We start from the raw sequence: 9,159 nt of genomic DNA, 5'->3' as shown, positions 1-9,159 counted from the left end.
AAAGAAAGAAAGAAAGAAGAAAGAAAGAAAGAAAGAAAGAAAGAAAGAAAGAAAGAAAGAAAGAAAGAAAGAAAGAAAGAAAGAAAGAAAAGCATTACCTCTGCTGGTACAAGACATGGATTTAGATTTAGGAAAATTTGAAAAACAAACACCTCAACTTAAATTTGTCTAAGCGGATATCTGATTTCGAAGTTTTCACCCTTGCAATCACAAAATAAGGTCACTGAAATGAGGAAATGAATGTCAACACTTTATTCTTTCATTTCAAAGCTCTATCCTGATTGACATAATGACCACAGATTTGCAACAGTGTATCATTTCTGATCTGGGTAAAAGAAAATGATTTCAGATTCTGCTTTTCCAAAGAAACCTGAGTTCAATAGGTGACGGTGGGTAGAGGAGGTAGGACACCCAGTGGGATGGTAAATCCAGAGATACTGCCAGGTATAAAATAATTAGGCAGCTGTGATTTTCTTATCATGACTCAGCTAATGAGATTACAAAACACTAAAGGAAGGAATTTGCACTAAAATATTTTGGTGATACCTTTGATTTCACAAAACAAATTTGATGTTCATCCATTGGATGGTTTTTGTGAACAAATCACTAAAATGAGATAAAGACAAGGAGTCAAAAGACTTTTCAGATTTGGTTCTGATATGTAAATAGAGCCATTCATATCACTTTGAAGTGGCTTCTAATATTGTCCTCTGCCTAAGGTTTGCTATATTATTATTTTGTTTTGTGTTCCTACTTGTCTCAGTTACCTTTCTCTCACTGCTGGGACAAAATACTCACCCACATAATTAAAGAAGGAAAGATTTATTTAGTCCACAGTTTGTGGAGGTTTCAGTCCACACTTAGCTGGCTCTAAGACAGAGTGGCGCATTGAAGAGGGCAGCAGTTCATGGAGGCAGAAAACAGCAAAGAACAAAGGGAGGAGCAATAGCAGCTGCCTCTCTCTTTTCTTTTTTTTAAAAAATAATTTTATTGAGAAACAAAGAGCAATGAGACAATTTCAAAACCAATTACTAGCATAATTTCAATAATCAATACATTGCACATTGTTGTCTTAGTGGTTATTCATTGTACAAGATGCATACATGATATCCTGTCCAGACACTATTAGAACAAATCTCTCTATTCATTGAATTAAGAGAATGCAGCTGTATAACTATCCTAACTATTCTGAATATACAGATACAAAATGGTCCTGCATTTGTATCCTCCTTTTTTGTTTAGTTTTGTCAGAGAAGGGTATTCTATTGTCCCTCAAATATTGTAGGTGCATGAATCCAGCAAAATATTCCAATATAGTCCAGTAGTCCATAATAGTAGTGGGTTATCCATAGGACTGGCAATGTCAGAAGTTGTTGATTTGAGCCTTTACAGCTCAGCATATTAATAAGGCTTTACTTTTTATACTTATGGGGCCACAGAGGAAAGCAATTGATGATGTAGAGTGTGCCTAACGAGAGTAACATGGAGAGAAAGCTTTCTCTCAGGCTTTCACAGACAGCAAATTGGTCAAGCAATGGCCGTAACTCATCCACATGGCTGACACTGACAAAGGATCTACAAACTGTGGTATAGGGTTTCAGGATAAATCCTGAGGGGATTTGACTGACCTTATCAGATACAAAAGCTACATTTCTTGTTATATAAGTCTTCCTTTATCTTGGTCTTAACCATCCAGAGAAAAGTATAAAAAAGAACGTAAAGCCTTATCTCCTTTCTTTGTATCATAAACTGGCTACCTGAAGTACGAGTGTAGAACTCACACAATGTCCATGCCTTCCTCTTGCACAGCACTAGGATGTTTGCAAAGTAAGAACCCTAGCCCCCTGCTGAGTCAATTAAGCTCTAAACTTCTGAAGTTGAGACAATGTGTCAACAACTACACTATTTTTTCTAAAAAAAAATATTTGGTGTCTCATAATTTTTCCCTTGAACTGAGATACCTTGACCAAAATTATAATACAAATATTTAAAAAAACCACTGTAATTGTCTCACCATTTAAAAATTAGTTTCTAAAATCATGAAACATTTTATGTACTGGGTTTATGTCAACAGGAGCCTTTGATGATTTTCTGTAAAATCATCAAAAATAATTTCTGATCGCTTTGTTGTTTTATTTCTAGGAACTGTCATTGTATTCATGTACACTGTTTCATGTGTTTTTATCAGAGCAACATTTGCCTTCACCAATCACACCCCGAAATCATCTCAAGTTGAGTAATGTGTTCAGCTGTCAATGGAATCCATTACTTGGTCAGCATCATTGAACAGTTTTATAGATGAAGTTCTAAATAGATGCCAGGTACTTAATGAAGAACCAGGCTTTCTTGGGCGAGAACAATTCAATTGACACATATTCTATTAAAAATAGACAATTGACTTTGCGAGGACCTCTCTGTGACACAAAGAATATCATTGACCCCTGAGCCACATGCTTTAGTTTCCAGGCAAGAACAGATTCCCAGATGATGATGGAAGCATTTCTAATAGTAAATACTGTAGCTCTAAAGCATTTTGAGCTTCCTGCAGAATATTCAAGTGATTGCTTGAGATAAAAGAAGGGGACCTCTGTAGGTGGCACTTCTTAATACAACTGCCTCAGGTTTGGAGCGAGGGGGATGACTGAGGTGCCTTTCTGGATGGTATAAATTTCAACAGAATAAGACATTAGCTTTTTGATATTTTAAGTAAAGTGTCTACCAACGTGTATTATAGTATATTTTCTATTTGATGAAATCATCCCTTTTATTGATGATTCCCTTTATTTAGTCTTTCTCCACTGAGCAATATTAGCAATTATAAGTTATTTATAGTACATCTTATGTTGAAGGGAGTTTTAGAATCGTACCTCCCTTCCTCAGTCCTTTCAGTTACTGATAGATTGCTGTCAGGACTTGCCTTGCTCTGTCTGACACACATATTCTACTTCCGCCTGATTAATTGTAGTTGGGGTTATTCAGCAAGTAAAATAACACTAATTATCACTTATTGCACATCTTCTCACACGCTGCCAGTCATTTGTAGATGAAATAACACAGCCTTTGTGACCACCTGATGAAAATACTTCATTTATGGTTCTGTTTTGCAAATCATTGCCGACAAAGACATATAGCTTATATTTACTTTTCCTCAATATTGAGTATTTGATGGATTAAAGAAAGATTTTGAAGTATAGTCAGGTTCGCAAACAAGTGTATTAAGTTTTCTAATAGAGAAATAATGTGTCCTGAGCACATGCTGAGGGGATATTTTTGGATGAAAATGCATAGTTACATGAAATGAGTTAACAGGAGAATCTGCAGGTCAGGCCCTCTGTGCTAGCCACACGCTTGCTTCCCTGGAGATGGCCATCTGCTAGAGATTGTCAGGGACAATCAGCCCTAGAGTCTTTGATAACCGGCAGCTGCTGAACTTGTGCTCTAATTATATATACTATAGAAAATAAAATTTGTATTCACTAATAACATACACAGTGTACACAAAAGTTTTATTGTACTCACTTCAAACAATTCAAGTCAAAATTGATGTGTGTTTTTTAGCAGATAAGAGGAAATTTTAATTTCCATCAATCATTTTTTACTTTAATTTTTGAAATTTTGTTTGTTTATTGAAAATGGAAATATACTTTTTAAAGTTTCTAATATCAGGAGAAAATGTCATACCATGTCTTATAAGTAGATTGTAAGTCAAAGATACAGTATAAATCTTTGAAAAATTAAGATTGAAAAATATTCAGAAAATTAATTAAATATTAATTAAAATTAAATAATTCAAAACAATTCAACTAAGAAAAAGTTATCATGATAGTAAAGAATTGCTAGGAATAAAACATAACATAAATATTGGAATAGAAAATATATGACTAGCACTTCTAACAGTTTGGGATATGATATCACACAAAGTTCTAGTATGTGGGGGACATAGATCATGTCCATGACACTTACTAGTGTCCAGGTGGGACTAAGATCCTGCCATTTCCTTGATATCCATCCTGTAGGCCTGAATAGAATTATGACCCATAGGGTGCAGGAGAAGTCCATTTGTAGAGTATGCTGATGGAAATATTTTGGTACTGTACACAAAAGAATAATTGAAAGTCTGCTTCTGTATATCTCTTTTGATTCTGTGTTTAATTGTTTTCCCTATTTGGTGGGTTCTTTCCATTATTATTCATGGAGTTGTGATTTTGACCACTCTCTAGAATATCGTTTGTAGTAGTCTGTGTAGGCTTGGCTTTGTCATCATGAAAATTTTTAGTTGTTCTTTCTCATGGAAGTCTTTCACTTCTCCATTACACTTGAAAGAGAGTTTTGCAGGGTATAGCACTCTGGGATGGGTTTTGTTTTCATGGAGGACTTGAAGTACCTTTTTCCATGCTCTTCTTGACGTGATGGTTTGTGAAGAGAAGTCTACAATTATTCTGATGGGTTTTCCTCTAAATGTGATCTGTTTCTTTTCTCTAGCGGCTTTTAGCATACTGTTCCTCTTCAGAATTTCTGAGATCTTGACTATTATATGTCTGGGTGTGTTTTTAATTGGGTTGATGTTATTTGGAGTTCTATGTGCTTCAGTTACCTGAATGTCAGATTGTTTCCCCATATTTGGGAAGTTTTTTGCTATTATTTCTGTCTGTATTCTCTTTGTATCATTTGTATCGACTCCTTCTTTCTCATTGATGTCTATTAGTCTGACGTTGCTCATCTTTGCATCGTCTTGCAGATGTTGAATTATTTTTTCGTACATCCTAGTTGTTTTTAAGAGATCTTTTCTTACCTTTTCACTAGCTGCAATGGTGTCTTCAGGGTCTGAAAGTCTATTTTTGCTTTCATTCAAATGGTTTTGCCAGCTTGTCATTGAGGTTTTAATTTACTGTGTAGCACTTTGTATCTGCTTCATGTGTTCTATTTCTTTCCTGTATTGCTCATTCAAGGATTTCATAATTTTTCTATTCTGCTCTAATTTTTTAAATCAGTGTGTTCTTTAGAAGCACTGAGTACCCCTTGCATTATAGTGATCATTTCTTTTTTTTTTAACTTCAGAAATTATTTCTGGTTTGATTTCCTTTATACTTTTCTGCAATTGTTTCTTTACTTCAGACTCTATCATTTCAGAGATTTCAGGTGCGTGCTTTGCAATATCTTCTATGCAATTGTCTCCTGCATTTGTTCTGGGTCATCTCAGGGCCTACAAATGCATTTTTGCTCCTTCTCTTTGTTATTTTGTGTAGCACTTACTTCTGACATTTGGTTAAATCTTTGATAGAGTTATTACCTCAGCACCAGGTCCAGATATATAAAGTTCAAACTTACCCAGGTGGGTGTCACTTGGGTCTAGTTACTGTACTCCACTTCTTCCTGCTGCAGCCCTTGGAGGTGAACCCAATGTGCCACTCTGGCAAGATGTTTTATTCATGGATCAGCTGGGAGGGTCTTGCATCTTGCCTCTCTGCAGGAAGTTCTGCTTCAGGATTGCACACCTATCTGATGGAGGAAGTCCTACTCACAACTGGGCCAGGGCTCTGAGTTAAATGAGGATCCAGTGGGCTCTGGGTGGTCCCACTCGTACTCTATGCTTGGGTTGAATGAGGACCCAGCACATCAATTATTTTTTTATTTTATTTTATTTTTAAAAATAATTTTATTGACAAAAAAACAGGAATGGGACAGTTTCAAAACAAATTAATAATTAACACATTGCATGTTGTTGTATTCTTAGTGGTCATTCATAGTACATGACACAGACATAATATCCTGTCCAAAAACACTATTTATTAGTACAAATCTTTCTGTTCATTAATTCAGAGAAAGTAGCTATATATCTATCTTAACTATTTAGATGATAAAGACACAAAATGGTCCTTCATTTGTTTCCCCTTTTAGTTTTGTCAGAGATGGGTATTCCATTGTAATTTAAATAATGTAGGAGTGTGAATTCAGCAAAATATTCTAACATAGTCCAGTATTCCGTATTAGTAGTGGATTATCTACAGAACTAGCAATGTCAGAAGTTGTTGACTTGAGCCTTTTACAGCTCAACATATTAATATAACTTTGTTTCATACCTCATTTTTATACTGTTATGCTGATGGTTAAGACCAAGATAAAGCAAGACTTATATAAAAAGAAATGTAGCTTTTGTATCTGACAAGGTCAGTCCAATCCCCTCAGGATTTGTCCTGAAACCTTGTACTGCAGTTTGTACATCCTTTGTCAGTGTCAGTCATGTGGATGAGTCATGGCCATTGTTTGACCAATTTGCTCTATGTGAAAGCCTGAGAGAATGTTTTCTTTCCATGTGACTCTTGTTGGGCACACTCTACATCATTGATCACTTTCATCTGTGGTCCCATAATCTCTTTGATCAGAAAATTTGGGATATAATTGAGTTACATGATGTTACAGTACAGGTTCTACAATGTCCTGAGTCCTCACTGACCTTAAAAGGCTAGGGTGAAAATGTTGGCTATCCTTGCAGCTCTTCCTTTTCTCTAATTTTTTGTCTGCAAACTTCAGTTGTTAAGCCTCCAGAAATTAATCTTATTATTACCCTACAACATAGGCAGTTGAGCTTAACCTTATTATCTGTCAGAATATCAAACATCTTACCCATAACATGGAACTGGTATTTTCCATCAATTGTTGATATGTTAAACTTGAAGTCCCTATAGAATGTGAAGGAAAAGCTCAAAAATAAAAAAAGAATAAAAATTACATACTTTTATATAGAAATTTTAAATTTAACCGTATACAGCATTGTAGCAGGACAGTACAATGACATTTTTTTTCTTGTCTCTTGTTTTCATTTATTATCCTTTTTTTTTTTAACCAAACGTTTACTTGAGAGACAGTATGGCAGTAATTAGTGTGACATGACATGCAGTATGTATTTAGAAGACCAGAATAACAGGCATCCCAAGCATGACCCTAGTAGTGCACATTGCTGTCTTCAGTGTAGTTGCTTAGTTCACAGGTATCACCATATATAGCCAGGGTGATAATCCTACCAATTAACTGCTAGTTTGCAAAACCTGTGGAAGATACTCAGGATCATTACCTTAATCATATTGTGCACATAAATGTATGACTTTGATCCTGCCATGTTTCCTAGATTTTCTCCTTGCTCTCTCTCTTCATTGTCTAATCCTTAACTTCTCACTTTCCTTTTAATTGTGTTATATCTTTCTATTTTTATTTCATCTTTTGCGTACTTATACTAGGGAGACTATATGATATTTACATATGTGGATCTGGTTTATTTCACTTATAAGTATATCTTCAAGTGGCATCCACTTAAATGTAAAGGCTATGAATTTATCATTCTTTATAGCCAAATAATAATGTGTTATATAAAAATGTCACATCGTATTTCATCCATTCCTCAGGTGATGGGCATGTTGGTTATTTCCAAGAATTGGCTATCATAAATTGTGCTGTTATAAACATAGGTGCACATATATGACTATGATATGATATTTTCAGTTCCTCTGGGAAAATTTCCAGTAGGGGGATACCTGGTTTGAATGGGATTTCCAGTCTTAGATTTTTAAGAAGTTGCTACACTGATTTACATAATGATTGCATCAGTCTACATTCCCACCAGCAGTGGAGAAGGGTTCCTTTTTCCCCACATCCTCTCCAACATCTGTTGTTGGTTGATTTATTTGTGATAGCCATTCTTTCTGGTGTGAGATGTTATCTCAGTGTTATTTTAGTTTGCATTTGCCAGATGACTAGTGATGTGGGGCATTTTGTCATGTATTTATTCACTTCTTTAATTTCATCCTCTGAGAAGTGTGTGTTCATCTCAGATGACCATTTCTGGACTGGGTCTTTAAATTTTGGGGGCCTAATGATTTTTAATTCTTTATAAATTCTAGAGAGTAGGCCTTTGTCTGAGTGCTTATTAGTCAAGATATTTTCCCAATTTATGGGTTATCTTTTCACTTTGTTGGTAATTTCTTCTGACATGCAAAAACTTCTCAATAAGAGGAGGTCCCAGGTGTTAATTCTTTCAAGTGTTTCCCATGTGATTTAATTTTTGCTCATGAACTCTTTGCCGACCCCTATGTCCTCAAGAGTTCCTCCTACTTTTTCTTCCAGAAGGTTTAGTGTGTCTGTTTTAATGTTTAGATCTTTAATCTATTTAGACTTTAGCTTAGTGCATGGTGATAGATCTAGTTCAAGTTTTATTTTTTGGCATGTGGAGAGCCAGTTTTTCCAGCACCATTTGTTAAAGAGGCTATCATTCTTCCAGTAAGCATGTTTAGCCCCTTTGTCGAAGATAAGATGACTGAGTGTGTTTGTGAAGGCTTCTGCATCTTCTAATCTATTCCATAGATCCTCAGGTCTATTTTGTTGCCAATACAATGTTAATTTCATCACAGTGGCTTTGTAGTGTAATTTCAAGTCAGGAATTGTAATGCCTCCTTCCTTGTCTTTGTTGCTGAGGATTGCCTTTGCTATTCTAGGTCTTTTCTCTTTCCAAATAAAGTTTAGGATCGATTTCTCTTGTTCTGGGAGGTATGTTTGTGGTAGTTTGATAGGGATAGTATTAAATCTGTAGAGCACTTTTGGGAATATGGGTATCTTCATGATATTGGTTCTTCCTATCCAGGAGCAGGGAATATCTTTCCATTTTCTGACATCCTCTATGATCTTTTTTTTCAGAGTACTGTAATTTTCCTTGAAATGATGTTTGACTTCTTTAGTTAGATTAATTCCAAGGTATTTCATCTTCCACAGTGCTATTGTAAATGTATTGTTTCTCTAATTTGCCTCTCATTATGTTCATTATCTGTGTAGAGGAACGCTATTGACTTTTGGGTATTGACTTTGTATCCTGCTATGCTACTGAATTTGTGTATTAATTCTAGTAACTTCTTGGTGGAGTTTTTTTTTTTTTTGTCTTCCAAGTAAAGTACATGTCATCTGCAAATAATGATTATTTAACTTCTTCTCTACCTATTCTTATACCTTTTATTTCTCTCTTGTCTAATGGCTCTAGCTAATGATTATAAAACTTTATTGAATAGGAGTGGTGGTAGAGGACATCTTTGTCTTAAACCAGATCGAATAGTAAAAGATTTCAGTTTTTCCCTATTTTGAATTATGTTAGCCATTTGGCTGTCATAGATGGCTTTT

This window comes from Octodon degus, unplaced genomic scaffold, assembly GCF_000260255.1.
Source record: "Octodon degus isolate 3935 unplaced genomic scaffold, OctDeg1.0 scaffold00005, whole genome shotgun sequence".
Classification (NCBI taxonomy): Eukaryota; Metazoa; Chordata; class Mammalia; order Rodentia; family Octodontidae; genus Octodon; species Octodon degus.
Note: the sequence above shows the minus strand (reverse complement) of the source record.